The sequence below is a fragment of the Cervus canadensis genome, chromosome 25 (assembly GCF_019320065.1).
Source record: "Cervus canadensis isolate Bull #8, Minnesota chromosome 25, ASM1932006v1, whole genome shotgun sequence".
Taxonomy (NCBI): domain Eukaryota; kingdom Metazoa; phylum Chordata; class Mammalia; order Artiodactyla; family Cervidae; genus Cervus; species Cervus canadensis.
The window spans coordinates 31,328,397-31,346,271 of NC_057410.1; the positions used below are offsets into that span (position 1 = coordinate 31,328,397).

General features: G+C 41.6%; 1 protein-coding gene across 7 annotated transcripts in view; it reads left to right on the forward strand.

Moving 5' to 3' along the window:
* TMCC3 (transmembrane and coiled-coil domain family 3) overlaps positions 1-17,875 on the forward strand; it is a 272,744-nt gene that overhangs the window by 235,766 nt on the left and 19,103 nt on the right. The window contains exon 1 of one of the 7 annotated variants that reach the window (XM_043446702.1): positions 7,532-7,675. The exons of the other annotated variants lie outside the window; for them this stretch is intronic. The gene's annotated coding sequence lies outside the window, so the exon portion shown is untranslated. Of the gene's footprint in view, positions 1-7,531; positions 7,676-17,875 lie in introns of those variants that run through there. 7 annotated transcript variants of the gene reach the window in all.

Here is a 17,875-nt window from a genome sequence, read left to right on the forward strand (position 1 = left end):
CCTGCGCTCCTGTTTCAGCCGGGCTGTGTCAGTGTGTGTGGTAGAGCTGTGTGGTAATTCGTGTCCTGTGAGGTGCTTGAAAGAGAGATCCAAGTTGTTTGGGGGCTTTCAGTAGTTGTTGTTTTGCTTGCCCTGCACCTTCCGTAATTTCTCAGTGGATTTCTAGACCCTTAAACTGCCGCAACTCCTCCAAATGAACCACCGAACTCTTTACCGCTTGGTCCTTTAAAAATGTAAATCCAGTGTGTGTGATTTAAGAGGTGAACAAACATCTGGGTATGAGTGTGCCGGCTTGCTGGAAAAGAGCCAGTCCTACTCCTTCCCTGTCATTTTGAAAGTGATCCTGGTTCTGAGCTGACTGCGTTGGTATCTGACTTTGTCTGTTAACATCCGGTCTGTTGACAAGTGGACATCGCTCCCTGAAACTTCAGACCGCGGGAAACTGACTGCGTGACCGTGTGTGGTGCGGTGTCTGCGGCTGGAGAGGACGCAGCAGGGGGAAGCGCTGTAAGCTGAGGCGGCAGGGCTGTTCTGGCCTCCTCGGCCGCCCCAGGTGCGGGGTGGGGGGTAGGGAAGATTCCATTTCACCTGAGCTCTGCCTCCGAGAGCTGCTGGATCTCATGGGAAGTCTGTGTTCAGTTTGTGGCCGTGCTTTTGCATCTACGTCCTGGAAGACTGTGGGGTTATTGCTGCAAATAAATACAAACTTTCTTTCATTTCTTGGACATTAACTTATGTTGAACACATGTATTAATTCAGATCATTTTCCCTCCGTTCTGAATCAGTCATTTGCCTGGACTGTCACAAAAGTAGCCTTTTATTTATTTTACTTGGCTGTGCTGGGTCTTAGTTGCAGCCTACAGGATCTTTTAGCTGCGGTTTGTAAACTCTTGAGTCACAACCTGTGGCATCTAGTTCCGTGAACAGAGACGGAACCTGGGCCCTCTGCATTGGGAGCACAGAGTCTTAGCCCTTGGACCACAGGGAAGTTCCCAACTATGGTCTTACTGTTGGTAATGACCCCCAACCTTTAGAAGCTAAAACAGCCTTGGTTGGGGGGTGAGGGGTATGGAGAGTTGGAGAAGTCTGCGGTCATTGTTTGATCGTTTGAATCTTGAAAATTAAATTTCTGTTACTAAAAAAAAAAAAAAGCTGGAGGGCTAGCTATTCTAATAACAGAGCATCTTAATAGCCTCGTAGCATTGTGAGTGGAGAAGGCAATGGCACCCCACTCCAGTACTCTTGCCTGGAAAATCCCATGGACGGAGGAGCCTGGTGGGCTGCAGACCATGGGGTCGCTAAGAGTCGGACACGACTGAGCGACTTCACTTTCACTTTCCACTTTCATGCATTGGAGAAGGAAATGGCAACTCACTCCAGTGTTCTTGCCTGGAGAATCCCAGGGACGGGGGAGCCTGGTGGGCTGCCGTCTATGGGGTCGCAGAGTCGGACATGACTGAAGCAACTTAGCAGCAGCAGCATTGTGAGCGTGGTGGTTGACAGAGATTGACACGCAGGGTTTCCGTCGGAATGAAAGGGGGAAATTGTCACCCAAACTGCTAGAGCGCAGCTTGTGAAACAAGTGTAGCTGCTCTCTGCGTGAGGCTGTTCCCAAGGGGTGTGGGAGTGGGTCTCTTCTTGCCTGCCGCTGCTGGTGGATGGGCTCCTCCAGTGAAGTCCTTGCAAGCCTGGCTGGCCCACTACCCCTCAGGCTCTTCCTCCTCTCTGTTCCCTTCCTCCAGCCACTGAGGAGTCCGGTTGGATTGCCTAAAGTACACAGTTGAGTTGTTTGCAGCCACCTGTAGCCTGGGGGAAATTTGGGGCTTTATCCTGACTAAGTTATTCAAATTCCTGGATGTAAGCCACCTAGGATAATGCCCCAGGGAGATTAACTCAGGCCCAGTTGAGGGGTGTCACCTGAGGGCCTTTAAATCCAGGTCACAATTTAAGTAGGGCCTCAAATTTAGATTTTAAGATAATACCCAAATAGTTGAGTGTAGACTCAGAGATAAAACGATAGGATTAAAAGAGGTTGTTTTTTTTTTTTTCATTTATTTTTATTTAAAAGAGGTTGTTAGTCATCACATAACATAAACATATTCAAAGTACCTATTCAAGGATGAGTGCCTGCTAAGTCGCTTCAGTCGTGTCCGACTCTATGCGACCCCATAGACTGTAGCCCACCAGGCTCCTCTGTCCATGGGATTCTCCAGGCAAGAATACTAGAGTGAATGGCCATGCCCTCCTCCAGGGGATCTTTCCGACCCAGGGATGAAACCTGTGTCTCTTAGGTCTTCTGCATTGGCAGGCGGATTCTTTACCACTAGCCTCACCTGGGAAGCCTTAAACATACACACGTGGGTTTTTTTTGTTTTGTTTTGTTTTATTGTGTAATTTGTTCTATGGAGGAGGAAATGGCAACCCACTACGGTATTCTTGTCTGGAGAGTCCCATGGACAGAGGAGTCTGGTGGGCTACAACCCATGGGGTCACAAAGAGCCGGACACGACTGAGTGACTGACACTACTTGTTCTGTAGTTCTTATTTTTAACTGTTTGTAAAATTGTAAAATACTGCACACTGAAGATATGCCATTTTAAAAAGTAACATGAGACACCCCTGCAGCTAAAACCCAGGGCAAAAATTCAAACTTAACCCTCTGACCTTCTCCCTGATTTCCCATCACTGTATCACAAATCTCCTCACCTAGGAGCTGATGCTATCCCAAGGTTTGTGTTAACTGCCCCCTTGCTTTTTCTCTGCCATTTCCCCAGAAGTAATTACCATCCACAATTCCTAAGGCATCCTTCTAGAAATTTCTCAACCAATAAAATACACTTGTATCACATTTGTATGAATCCCACCACCGCCCCTCTTTCAAAGCTCAAGTGGATGTGCACTGTAGATGTAGCTCTGAATCTTTCCCCCTTAACAGTTTAGCTTGGACGGCTTCCCATAGTAGCCCATTCAGATCCACCTCTTATTTTAGCGACTGCCTTGTTTTTCATTGTACTGGTTTTTAAGTGGTTCTCCATTAGTGGATGTCTAAACTGATTCCAGAGTTAGAAACAGATAATGGTGGGGGCGGTGGTAATGGTGGTGATAAAAGGCAGACTGTCCTTTTAGAAGAAGCGAAGAATAGGAGGCAGAGACTTGGAAATACTTTCATCTCCATTTCTGTTCTTTAAATCTCTCAAAAGTGTTTTTTTAATGTTTTAGTGTGTTTGGGGAAATGTATGGAAGCTCAAAAGGACTGATTTTTTTTTTTTTTTTCCTGCTTGTCTTTCATTCCTTGTGATGGTCATGATGGTGAAAGAGATTGTGATATTTAAGGATCTGAGGAAAATGAGTGTATTTACAACCTATTGGCTAAAGAACTGGGAGATTCCAGTTCTCATCTCTCCTAGTGTGTAAACAACACCCTATTGTAATAGGGTTGCTTGTTATAACCTGATAAGCAGAACTTTCTTAAGATAATTCATCTATTTGAACTGTGAAGGGGCTTCATTATACAGAGCTTATCATTGCATTGATATTTCTCTAATAGTTGGTTGTCTATCCAAATACTGCTCTCCTTGCCTTTCTCCCTGGCTGGCGGAGTCAGCACTGCTAAATCACTTCAGTCGTGTCCGACTCTGTGCGACCCCATCCCAGGGATTCTCCAGGCAAGAACACTGGAGTGAGTTGCCATTTCCTTCTCCAATGCACAAAAGTGAAAAGTGAAAGTGAAGTCGCTTAGTCATGTCTGACTCTTTGCGACCCCATGGACTGCAGCCCACCAGGCTCCTCTGTCCATGGGATTTTCCAGGCAAGAGTACTGGAGTGGGGTCAGCACAGTAGAGGCTAAGAATGTTAGGTGCTGCTTCCACAGCCTTCTTTGCAGCTAGCTCAGGGACACAGGACTCAGTCCTATCCAAAGTCCTGTCCAAAGGGAAATCTACTAAGGAGTTTCTAGAAAATAGTTTCGTTCCTAACAAAATGTGAAAGAAGAGCAGTGTACTTGTCTTTAGCCAGAAATTATCTATATGTGATTCCTAAAACTACAGTAGCTCATTTGCCTCCATGAGGGAACTTGCAAATGCCCTGAAGATTGTATAATGAAAAAATGGAAAGAGCTTGGATCTTTGATAACATTTTTAAGCCATCAGATTAGCCCTGTCTGCTGATCTTAGTTCTTGACATCATATTGAATCTTTTATTCGGTTACTGAAATTATCCTGCCGGTATGGAATTTTACCCATAGGACATGCTGTCAAAGTAGAGAACAACTCAGTTATAAGACAGCTGAGTGCCTTCTGTGTTCAAGAGGCAACATGAGGCTGGGGGACTATGAACAAGGGGGAAAAATAAGGCAATTAAGAATAAGAGGCAGTAAAGAATTTACTGCAACCAGAGAGACTCAGACAGTAAGAGCAGCAGAGGTTCTGAGTAAGCTCTGTTTATTAGATAGGAGGTGATGAGAAACACCTTTGGGTAGAAGAGGTTAAATTGAATCAGACTCTGAAGGAAGCCCAAGGTTTTGGTAAGGAGTGAGTTGGGGATGGTATTCCAGGAAGCCTGAGGTTTTAGAAAGAACATAGGCTATGGATTCAGACCTGAGCTTGAGCTCATCTGTCACCAGTTTGTGAATTTGTCAAAGTCTTTGATTTCTTTGATACTCATCATGATAGATGAAACATAACTTGTAGGACTGAGGTGAGGATTAGAAACATGTCAAACATCTGTCATGCTGATGGGCATGTGGCAGGCACCAAGGAGATGGTGGAGGTGGAAGGGGTGGTTGGACTGCATGTTGGGGGCTGCTCTTGAGCAAAGGTGAGGTGAGTTAATAGTGATCTGGGCATGTTGATCTTGATCTAGTCAGAGATCATTGGATCAAGTCATTTGGTCTAGGTAAGAGGGTGTGTGTACAAAATCTAGATAGAGACATCTGTCAAGATGGGTCAAGACATGGAGGACCTTGACTTTTCTTTTTTTTTTTTACTTTTCTAACTAATAGAATTTAGATCTCATCCTATAGACCAGAGGTCCCCAGGGACCCGTTTCACAGAAGACGGAAAGTTTTTCCACGGACTGGTTGTAGGGGATGGTTTGGGGATCATTCAAGCCTATGCCATTTATTGTGTACTTCATTTCTATTATTATTACATCAGCTCCACTCAGATCATCAGGTGTTAGATCCTGGAGGTTGGGGACCCCTGCTGTAGACAACCTATGGTGATCATTGATGGGGCAGCCTAGAGCAGTGAGATGAGTTCCGAGATGGCTGTAGGTGCAGTATAGAAGACCTGGACAAGTAAGAATCAGATGTTGGAGAGAAAGGAAGGGTTAGGTGTTAGAAAATAAAAAAAGAAACTTAGTGATGTGTGAGGCAAGGGGGAGAAAAGACTTAGCAATGAGCCCCCCAAACCTGAATGGCTATCATTTGTTCAGTGTGAAATTCAGAAGTGATTTGGAACACTTTCTGATAATTATATCCTAGATTGGGTCAAGAACGTTTGGCAAGATTTATTGAAACTTTTGATGAAAGATGCTATATTAGTGGTAAATAAATGATGACACCCAAGTCTGTCATTTAATCCTTGCCCAGTTATGTTTGTCACTTTCCCACTATTAATATATAAAGTTTAGCTTCTTTGAAGGATATGCCCCTTAATAAAATAAATACACTCTTCCCTCTGATTAGGTAGGAGCACTTTGAGTCAGTCCTGTAGTATGAAGAATATGTTCAGTAATTGTTGACTATATGTTCAGTTCAGTCACTCAGTCATGTCCGACTCTTTGCGACCCCATGAATTGCAGAACGCCAGGCCTCCCTGTCCATCACCAACTCCCGGAGTTTACTCAAACTCATGTCCATCGAGTCAGTGATGCCATCCAGCCATCTCATCCTCTGTCGTCCCCTTCTCCTCCTGCCCTCAATCCCTCCCCGCATGAGGGTCTTTTCCAATGAGTCAACTCTTCACATGAGGTGGCCAAAGTACTGGAGTTTCAGCTTCAGCATCAGTCCTTCCAGTGAACACCCAGAACTGATCTCCTTTAGGATGGACTGGTTGGATCTCCTTGCAGTCCAAGGGACTCTCAAGAGTCTTCTCCAACACCACAGTTCAAAAGCATCAATTCTTTGGGGCTCAGCTTTCTTCATGGTCCAACTCTCACGTCCATACATGACCACTGGAAAAACTATAGCCTTGACTAGACGGACCCTTGTTGCCAAAGTAATGTCTCTGCTTTTTAATATGCTGTCTAGGTTGGTCATAACTTTCCTTCCAAGGAGTAAGCGTCTTCTAATTTCATGGCTGCAATCACCATCTGTAGTGATCTAGGACAAAAAGTGGTTGAGCAAAATTTTCTCTGTCACAGGGATTGTGGTCCTTATGGATATATTTACAGTGGCCTCAGTAATAAAACATGAGTCAAATGAACATCTGAAGTAATGAATGACATCACAGGCATCATCAAGTACAGAAATCAAAGAAGTTTCAGTTCATCAAATTCAGGATCACATCTTGGGCTGAATGAGTTTTCATAATTTTCTCAGCTGGTGAAATCTTGAACAGATGGTCCTCTAACATTTTGGAATGCTGAATAAGGTAGATGGACTGAGTCTAATTAATAAAGTGTACTACTTTGGAATATTCGTGTGTAGTTAGCAGCCCTTAGAGTCTTAATAAGTTCATGGGCTTTCCCAGTATTAGGCAAAAGACTACCCCACCATTCATATATCTTAGGGAAGTAGGCTTGAATAAAGCCTTTTAAGAAAGGCATTCTTCCATTTGGGTATAAAGTTAATGTGTTTTCCAATGGTAATTCTGCACAAAGCAGTTCTCTGATAAGCTCAGAGCAGGTGTCCTGTCTGAGAGTTTTTACAGTCTTGTTGGAAAGTTAGGGCTCTGAGCCAGGTACTGGCCTATGATTTGATTTCAGTTCCCAGTAAAGAGAAATAAAAGCATCTGTCATTGAAATTTTCCCAAACTACCTTCTATCCTTCACAGCCTTTTTTCCCCCTCTCTTTTACTAATCTAATTTGGATTTTTTATATTTTTTCCTTACAGAATTTGAGTCATAATAGATATATAGTGTAGAACAGGGTTACTGTGGTGCTTTCCTGCAGGCAGAAGAATCTGAGATGTTTCTGTAACCGTGGCTTACAGTGAAGAGAATATAATTTGTAACACGCATACATTGAAAGATTTCTTTTTTCAATCTGTAAATAAAAGACAAAAGGAATTGTACCTTTCAGGGAAGTCATTTTTAATTCTGGCCTTTTCTTTCATCCTAGGTAGAAATTTTGTCCTTTGCAATCTGTCAAAAAACCCTCTGATAAAAAAGCACCAGCCGCTGTGATAATTAGTTTAGCATTTCAGATCCCTTGCAAAGCGATGAGTAAAGATGGAATAAATCACCAATCATGTTTCTGAGGCAGAATGCCTGATTTCCCATCATGTGATGGGCACTAGTGTTTTAGGGGAGAATTCAGCTGTCCTTAACTTCAGATGATTTTTTTTTTTTTTTTTTAATAGATCTGGTTACCTGATCCTTGCATCCCAGTACTGTTGCTATGCAGTGCAGTGTGAGTGTAGAGGCGCAGTATTGATGGAGTCTTACAAATTCATGAATAAATCTTATGTGACTATGAACTGTACATGAACCAAGTCTGAAATCCTTATGTACAGTAAGTATAGTCATAGTTCTGTGTTTCAAAAAAATTACTGAGAGTCTAAGCAGTGTCTATTTTTAAGGTGGGGCTATGGATGATTTTTTCCCCCTACTCTTTTTGACATTTCAGCTCTCTATTTCTCAGTATCTTATTTTTATGATTAAAAAAATTTCCCGGGACTTCCCTGGTGGTCCAGTGGTTAAAACTCCACGCTTCCAAAGCAGAGAACATAGGTTTGATGCCTGGTCAGGGAACTAAGATCCCACATGCTGTGCATCCAAATAAATAAATAAATGTTTAAAAAAAAATTTCCCAATCACTTAAAAAATCCCAGCTTCACCTTGTCTGCATGATGACGTATCAAGTCTAACATGGTTTACATAGAGCCTGGCACAGACTGTCTGTATTCTTCAGCATTTCATGTCTCCTTCCTTTAGAAATTCTTACCTTGCACTTCTTTTTGGCCCCAGCCTGACTTAGAATGACCCATTTAGTTGTTATAAATTCTTGACATCCAAAGAAACTTTGTTTCCTAAGTATTCTGCAGTTTGCCTCTGTGGACCCATTGTGGTCTCTCTTGGCTGATTTTTGAGCCTCCACTTCCAAGTCCAGGTCAGATAGCATCTTGGAAGATGTCTCACTGCCCTCTGTATCCAGTATTTCCACTTTTTTGTTTTCTAGAGTACCTACTACATTTTTCTACAGTTGTGTAGCTCTGTATGTCTTCAGCCCAAACAGTGAACTCCTAGGGTAGAGTTTATCATTTCATCTTTCTGACACCAGTGTTCTTAGCATACTGCCTGGCTCACAAAAATGCCCAGGAAAACATTTTTTGAGTGTGAGTTCTGTATCTTAGGGAGCCTGGCTTGGAACCTAAATTAATCAATTCTGTTAACTGTCATAATTTGGTCTTATAAATGAGTAAGCCCTAGTTGTACTTGGTGTACAAAGAGGTTTCTTAGCCTCTTTGAGAAACACTGGCTTTCTAAATAACTATCATGTAACAAACCAGGTCATTTTCAATCTGCATCAACATGGTATTTAGGATTTTACTGCATTTGGCAGAATGTAAGATAAAATATTTTTGCATCTAAATCTGATGTATTTAGTTACATCATAGATATTAGTGCCTTGCTAGTGCATCATGCAGATTTCTACTCTTTTTCTGTGCTTGGTACCTTTGCTCTTCTGTATCCCAGTATTAAAAACAAATATTTGTAAGAGAGTATCATGAAAATTTCAGAAACATTAAAAATGTTAAAGGGCTGACCAAAAGTGTGAATGGACACACCCACTGAAATGAAAATTCCTTTCCTGCTAGAATCGAACAATTTCATATGTTAATCAACATGCATTTATCGAATACTTGCCATGTTTTAGGTCCTGTAAAGATAAAATAGTAATTTTGACAGTAATCTTCATTTTCTATGATTTTTTTGTATTTATTTATTTTTTTAACTCTTTTGAAGAATAACTTGTGGTAACGTGCTTATGTCTGAATGTACAGTTGAATGGTTTTTGCCTGTGTTACACCATGTAACTATCCCTTGCATTGGCCTGGTCAGCATCTAGCACTCCGCTGTGCCACCTTCTGGCGGGTCCTCTCTGCTTCCCCACACGCATAACCAGTTTGACATCCCAGTCACTGGAATCACAGAGCATGTCCTTCTTGGTTTGTAGTTTCTTTCATTAAGAACGACGTTATTGAGATCCACTTATGTGGTATGTTAACAACTGTTCTTTTTCTTTCTTTCTTTCTTTTTTACTTGCTACATATTATTTTTAACTGCTTTTTTGCTTGATTTTCATTTTGGTGAGTAAAATTCATTATGCAGAAGTATAAATATTCAACGTGTGTTAATTGGTATGTGCTGAGAGCTGCCAGCTTTACAGACTTAGTAGTAATAGAATTGTGGAGAAGAAGAGCTGCAAAGGCATGTGGGTTGCAGAGTTCAGCCACTTCATTTTCTCAAATGAGGGACCTGAGACTGGAGGGTTGACTCGACCCCGGGTCCCACATGGATCTAGACCAGGTTTCTTCCTGAGGTCCAGATGCTGTGTCACAAGTTCAGACTTGGTCATAAAGATGATGTCTGGAAAGCAGTCGTGGGAAGTTAGTAATTTAGAAATCCACAATCGGCAAGACTTAATATATTGGCCCATAAATGGTAAGAATTCTAGCTACCTGGAAACTTCTTTCACTCATCTATAATACTTCCCTCTTTGGGTCAATTAAATTGAGGTGTTACTGACTGACTGTGAAACTTACTCTTTTACGAGACCCAGTGCTTAAAGGAAAAGGAAGGGGACTGTCTTAACCAATGTGCATGTTTATTAGAATGTTTCCATTTCAGTGCATCGTTTTGAACTTTCGCCATTCCCAGATGTTATTCTCTTAAAGCCTTGATGAAAACCACAAAGATTATTCTTAGGATGGGAAGTCTTAAGGTAAATTCTGCTTCTGTGATCTCTGCAAGATAAAAAAAAAAATTAGTCCTTAATCTTATACCTTCCTGGGCTTCCCTGCTGGCTCAAGAGGTTAAAGCGTCTGCCTGCAATGCGGGAGACCTGGGTTCCATCCCTGGGTCTGGAAGATCCCCTGGAGAAGGAAATGGCAACCCACTCCAGTATTCTTGCCTGGAGCATCCCATGGATGGAGGAGCCTGGTGGGCTAGTCCACGGGGTCGCAAAGAGTCGGACATGACTGAGCGACTTCACTTTATACCTTCCTGCTAAGTGGTTGTGATTCACAGAAAGTTCCATAGAAAGGATTTTAGAGGAGAGATTAGTGGCTCATAGCAGTGGAAGATTAAATCCCCTATTGACCTCCTGGCCAGGAAGTAACTACAGAACATTCTTCAGTATGTTGTTGTTCAGTCGCTAAGTCATGTCTGACTTGAGACCCCATAGACTGGCAGGTGGATTGCTTGCCGCTGAGCCAGCCACCAGGGGAGGCCCCCTTCAGTCTGTTAGCGGCTCCTTAAATATAATTAATAAACATAGAAACAAGTGGTTTATATCTTTTTCTTAATTATAAAGCACATTTTTTCAAACAAGGTAGAAACCCATTAATTGGTTATGAAATAGATTTAATGGCTAGCAGCTATCATTTTATATTTTTAGATGGAAAACTAGAAGGAAGAATATAGCAAACACCCATCCATGTTATCAGATTCAGCAGTTAAAATTTTTCACAATTCCTTTGTGTCTCTGTGTGTGTGTGCAATCTTTTTCAAAGTAAGTTATATGTAGACATCAGGGCATATTGTTTCTGATATGTATTTAAAAACAAGGACTTTTTCTACATAATAAAATTAACATACCTAACAGAATTAATTATAATTTACTAATATGCAGTTGTCATGTTAAATGTTTAAAAAAAGTGTTAGCCATGTTTTTTAAAAATATAGTTGCATGTATAAAGATAAGTACTTGTTTCATAAAAGTTATGTTTCGGTTATGTATGTGTATGTAGATGCACACATATGTACGTATGTAGTGGTACCTGTGTATTTCTTACTGTGGTCTCATTCAGAATTGGGAATATACTGCTTTATAGCATAGGGACGTTGGTTATAAGTATTTGCAACCCAGTGATATTGCCAGTTCTGTGCTGAGTATTGTGTGACGTCTAAAAAGTGAATACTCCTAGTAACCTAAAAACCAGCAAGGAAGATAAAGCAAGTAGGAACCAACTGGACCATATAAATAAGAGCCAAAATGAATTGGAAAGGATGGGACATGGACCTCGTGGAAGAGATCTTGAAAGAGTAGTAGAATTGGGGTAAGACAGAGACTTTGGAAATGGTGTATCCACTGGGAATGATGTTTAAGTATTAAGGTTTAAAAAAAAAAAAGTACAAAAGTGTGTTCAATGTACTATGGTATCGGGATCTGTCTGGTGGGTGGTTGGTAGAAAGGAGGAAGACATTGAAGAGTTGAAATGGGAAAAAACACTCAGATTAAGTACCAAGAGGAGGAAGAACCTAATTTCTTTATTAAAGGCAGAACCATTGTATATCTTGAGTATCTTGTTATAACGTGATGAAAGTGGAAGTTTAGAAAATTAGCGTGATGCTCTCTATGGACTGGATTGAAAAAGTAAAATGTTAAAAGCAGTAAAACCAATTAGACCATTGCCCTTTGTGTAGGGTAAGGTAAGGAATGGGCTTTGATTCAAAAAGACAGACCCAGAAATAGCAAGAGTCAGCCTAGAGAGAAATTGCTGCACAAAGAAATAACAGAATTTGGTGGCAATTTGAATAACAGATGAAGGAGCAAGAACCTTGGCAAAATTAGAGAATGTTGTCATTGATAGATAAGGTCATAGAATTAACTGCAGCCTGGCTGGAAAAAAAAAAATTCCACACTTTATCTATAAAGACAAGCTTCCATGACATAATAATCTCAAGAAGTAATTTGGGAGGCTCTTTAGAAAAAGTAGCAAGTTATCATCATTAGATAAGCTCATCTAATACAATTTCCTCTTGTTTGGCTTAAAGACTTAGAGATGGGACATATTAGATATCTGTCTTTAGGTCTTAATTTAGACTTCTGGTTTTACCAAAAATAGCAACATAGAAAAGTAATGAATTTATTTAAAAATTAAGGACCAGATATTGAGCTTTAAAATTTTAATCATTTAAGATACCGTACCTTTTTAAAAGTTAGATTAAATCACTCATATACTAGGCCATCTGGTTTTGATGGGCATTTTTTAAAAATGTGTTTATTTTTAATTGGAGGATAATTGCTTTACAATATTGTATTGGTTTCTGCCATATATCAAGATGGATTAGCCATAGGTATACATATTCCCCTCCCTCTTGAACCTCCGTCTCACCTCCCACCCCATCGCACCCCTCTGGGTTATCACAGAGCAACAGGTTTGAGCTCCCTGCGTCATTAAATTTCCGTTGGCTGTCTGATTTTACGTATGGTAATGTGTGTAATTCAGGCTCCTCTCTCTCTCTGCCCCCCTTCTCCCACCGTGTCCACAAGTCTGTTCTGTGTGTCTGCGTCCGCACTGCTGCCCTGCACATAGGTTCATCAGTACCGTCTTCCCAGATTCCTATACATGCGTTAATATGCGGTTTTTGTCTTTCTCTTTCTGACTTATTTCACTGTGTAATGGGCTCTAGGTTCATCCACCTTATTAGAACTGCATCAAATGCTTTCCTTTTTATGGCTGAGTAATATTCTATTGTGTATAGGCAGCACAACTTCTTTATCCATTCATTTGTTGATGGACTTGATGGACATCTAGGCTGCTTGATGTCCCAATTATTGTAAATAGTGCTGCAGTGAGCATTGGGGTACATGTGTCTTTTTCAGTTACGGTTTCCCCAGGGTATGTGTCTAATAGTGGGATTGTTGGGTCATATGGTAGTTTTATTCCTAGTTTTTTAAGGACTCTTCAGACTGTTCTCCATCCCACCAGTAGTGCAAGAGGTGTCCCTTTTCTCCACACCCTCTCCAGCATTTATTGTTTGTAGATTTTTTTAAATGATGGCCATTCTGACTGGTGTAAGGTGATACCTCATTGTAGTTTTGACTTGTGTTTCTCTAATAATGAGCGATGTTGGCATTTTTAAAGAAGTCTTAGCGTCACTATTCAGGCTCATTGGCACTTGATCCTTCCTGGTGTGAGTTTGATACCCTGCTTGTCGTTTCTCTTCTCCGCGTGCAGCTAGATGCAGACACAAGCAGATTCCATGAGGTGGGGGCAATGATCAGCTTCTGCTGGAAGAGCTTAATCATGGCAACAGCAGCACCTTTGTTCTTGGTTCTGGACTTTTCCGAAGTTCCCACCTGTTGGGTGTGCATATGTGCTCAGTCATGTCCAGCTCTTTGTAACCCCACGGACTGTAGCCTGCCAGGCTCCTCTGTCCTTGGGATTTCCCAGCAGGTATCCTGGAATGGATTGCCATTTCCTCCTCCAGGGGATCTTCCTGACCTAGCTAGGGGAGTACCTGTTGGGGGTACGTTGTGTTTAGTAAACGATAGCTTACACTTAGACAGCAGTTATTCTGTATGAGGCCCTGTTTCAAGCAGTTCATAAACATTAATTCATTTAATCCTCACAGCCAGCCTGTGAAGTCGATACCTGTTCCCACTTTACAGATGAGGAGACTTGAGGCATAGAGTAATTAACTACTTGCCCAAGGTGATACAGTTAATATGGCAGAGCTGGGATATGAACCTACATAGTCCAGCTCTGAATCTCTGCTTCTAAACCACTAACTTACACCACCACTGTGACACAGTTAGATCTCTGTTTAGGACACACGGCTTTGGAATCAGGGCTTTCCCCTGAGTCTGAGTTGGCTAGTTGCTGCAAGTGTTATAAGTGGCCCTGGAAGGCTGTTGCCTCTGTTTAGAAATACAAACCAAATATAGACTTGGATTCTAAGTAGAGTCATGGTATAGTATTTATCTTAAAAATCACAATCTACAATTCATTTCTTTGCAGTTTCCTTCCTCTGAGATTACAAAACAGTAAGTTCCTAGAGGACAATTGTCTGTGAACCGTGACTCTGGTGCTTGTGAACTGCTGCGTCTGTGGGAGAAGGAGGCCCCCTCTTAACTGCATCTTGGTAGCGCAGCCTCTAGTGACTCCAGTATCCACTGGAGTTTTAGCCAGGAGAGGGAGTTGATGCACAAGCTGGCATGTGTCCCTGGCACTGAGAATCATTTTTAATGGTTGAAACAGGAGCAGGCTACATTTTTTATTACCCATGGTATCTTGGGATTTAAGCATAGTGTTTTGTCTTACTTACTAAATGTCGGATTCGGAACATCTCCAGTAATTGCCTTGTGGCACCAAGAACTGTCTAAATCCCTCTGTTAGTATTCACCCTTCTGGTTTCTCTACCATACATACTTTTTACTTTGTAACATTTAACAGTAGCATAGTGATTTAAGCAAACAAAATCTTAGGGGTTGTAGGGATTATGGGAAACACACTCATGTCTAGGAAAGAGTCTGGTATATGCAGTAGGTCTCGGTAGAAGGTGGGAATATTATTAGAGCCCAGTCCTTGAAGCCAACTGGAATGATAGCTCTTCTACATGCTAGCTTTATGACTTCAGAAAAGTCAGTTCCTTTTCCCATCTGTAAAATGGAAATAGTTGTTCTAATCTCGGATTCTTGAAAGGAAAAATACAATAATCTATGTGAGGCATTTAGAAAATTATATGATGCTTCCTAAGTCCTTAATAGCTAGTAACTTCCCTTTTAAAAATAAATTTGGACAATTTTGCCAAGGTTCTGTTCTTTCTTGGACTCTGCTTTTGGCCTTTATAAACAAGTCATTTCCTTCTTAGGCTTTGGAGGAAAGAAGGACTCTTTTATTTTTTTGTTCCAGTTCTATTGAATTGTGATTTCCTAAGGGACAAGGAACTACAGTCGACATTGGTGTCCCTGGGACATTGGTTCCAGGACACCCCCACCTTGGATACTGAAACCTTTGGGTGCTCAAGCTCCATACCCCCCTCTCATTTCTGCCCCTCTTTGCCCTGCGTCTGCAGATTTAATCAGTCAAAGATTATGCAGTACTATACTATCAATTGAAAAAAATCTGTGTGCAAGTGGACCTGCCTGGTTCAAATCCACATTATTCAAGGATCAGCTGTACTCTTGATAATCTTGCTGGCACATTGAATAAATTATTTTTTGAAGATTTTCATTTAATGCAGCATAAGACTGTTTCCTTACATGCCACCACAAGCGATGGATTGAGTTGAGACATGGATGTGTTAGGAGCAGACACCTAGTTCTCTGCGACAGTTAGGATGGTAACCTCAGGGGAGATGTCACTTAGAGAGTACATCTGTTGCACACTGTGGGCCTTAGTATCTATCAACTGATAATCGGTCACATGTATTCCACTTGGAGCGTCAGAGAGCCATGAGACGCATTAGTCTCTTGAATATATGACCTCTTGCATGAATCAAAAGCCATTAACAGTCCACAGTCCAGTCTGTCTTGAAGACAATCCAGCACCACTTCAACTGCAGGTTCTTCTTGATCTCGGTTGCAAGCAGCTGAGAGGATGTAAACATGTGGGATGACTGGCTGCCTCAGTTGGCTGTTTGTCAACCATTGATTCACCAAGATAACAAGGTCCTGTTGAAGAAGGAATGTGGGCCAGGACACAGGTGGCTTAGGAGACATTCCCTCCTCCTCCAGGCTTTAAGACAGCAGGGGAACAAATGTTACACACGTGCTTGCCAGACCTGGAGAGTATGCACCTAAAGTGCATACTTGTGGGGAGTGTAAAGGAACCTGGGCTTTAGCATGAGGGAGGCTGTGTGAAAGAGACAGTATTTGGATTAGACCTCAGAAGATACCTTGGGATGGAGGTATGAGAGGTCGTGCTAGGGTAAGGAACCAGCAGGTATTTAACACGCAAGTGCGTGAAGCATTCAGGAGCTTATTGGACGAGTGCAGTGAACGTTAAAGGCTTTAGACCTTGGTACACATGTTGGTTCTGTGTTTTATTAGCTGTAATCACAAATTATTTGATGGCTCCTCACTTCTAAATCTATAAAGCATAGGTAGTGGCTCCTACTTCATGGAGCTGCGGGGATTCAAATGAGAGTGTATATCCAGCTTCATCCTAACTTTAGTGTTGGTGTGTAAATTGCTCACGGTAACATTGTGGATGAGTCTACTAGGAGTGTAGGCTGAGAAGACTCTGATCAAGAATTTTAAAGTCTTTGCTAAGGATTTCACACTTTAGGGATTTTGAAAGGGTTTTGAAATTTTATTTATTTGTTTATTTACTTCTAACTGCACTGGGTCTTGCTCATTATGCACGGGCTTTCTCGAGTTAGGCAAGCGGGGGCCACTCTGCAGTCTCAGGGTGTGGTGACTTCTCTGGCTGTGGAGCACGGGTTCTGGGGCACTCGGGCTCAGTAGCTGCGGTGAACAGGCTTAGTTGCTCCACAGCATGTGGGATCTTCCCGAACCAGGGATCGAACCTGTGTCCCCTGCCTTGGCAGGCAGATTCTTAACCACTGGGCCACCAAGGAAGTCCCTCGAAAGGGTTTTGAAAAGGACTTCATCTGCTTTATCTTTTAAAAAGGTAATTGTATTCAGCCCAAGAAGGTCAGAGTTTTTATTTTCATTGTCTCATTTGAAGGTCCAACGTGACTTCAAAGTCAGATGGTTTTTCCCTACTGCATAAAGAACAAAATGTTGATTGAGTGCACTTTTCATGGACATTAAAGTTTTTTTTTTTTAGTAATGTTATTTATACTTTTCGTGACACTAAAAGCAGCTTTTTATTTCCAATCGCTATTTGGTGATAATGCTGCTGGCTTATGTTAGAAAAAATAAAATTGCTCAAAGGAAATAATTTCTGTATTGCCAGAGGGAAAGAAATGAATATAGATCAGTTCTCCTTCGCTTCCTCAAAACTTAAGTATGTTATTTCTAAGCCACGTCTGATATCTAGTAATGTTCAGATTCCTTTAAAACAGAGTTCTATACTACACAGATCATCCAGGACATGTTCCCCTCCTCCGGTATTTGTTACAGGACCAAAACCAAATTAAACCCCTGGCCTGAGGGAATAATTCAGTTAAAAGGCTTAGGTTTGCTTGGGGACGGTGCTTTAGGGCCTGAGTGTGTTTTCTGGCTCAGTCTTAATACAGCATCTTTTCAGAGGACTTAGACGAAGCTGTGACACTCCTGTGGCTTTCTCTGGGTGCCCTGGGGAAGGGGGGGAGGCGGCAGTGCCAGTGTGTGAGTTCAGTGTTCAACCGCATTCCCGCAGTCACATATGGGAGTGAGACTCTAGTGTTCATCTCTCGGCAAGATGACACCCCCAGCATCATTAAAGTTCACCTACTTCTTTCCACTAAGAGTCAGAAGAATATGATAGGTAGAGTAGCAATAATATCCAAATGTTCAAAAAAAAAAAAAAAAGAAAGGAAAAGCAAACAGACTCATTGACAAGTCTAACAGTTACTCTGAAGTTGATTCTAAACTTCCTCATATCCTGGTAGCAAAAAGGGAAACATGATGGTTGGTGTCTGATAGACATCCCTATCATAGTCACCATTATATCCACCTTATGTATTGATCCAAGAAGCTGTACTTCTAAAAAATTTATTTTGTATTGGAATATAGTGGATTAACAATCCTGTGTTAGTTTCAGGTGTCCGGCAGAGTAATTCAGTTATACACATACATGTATCTATTCTTCAA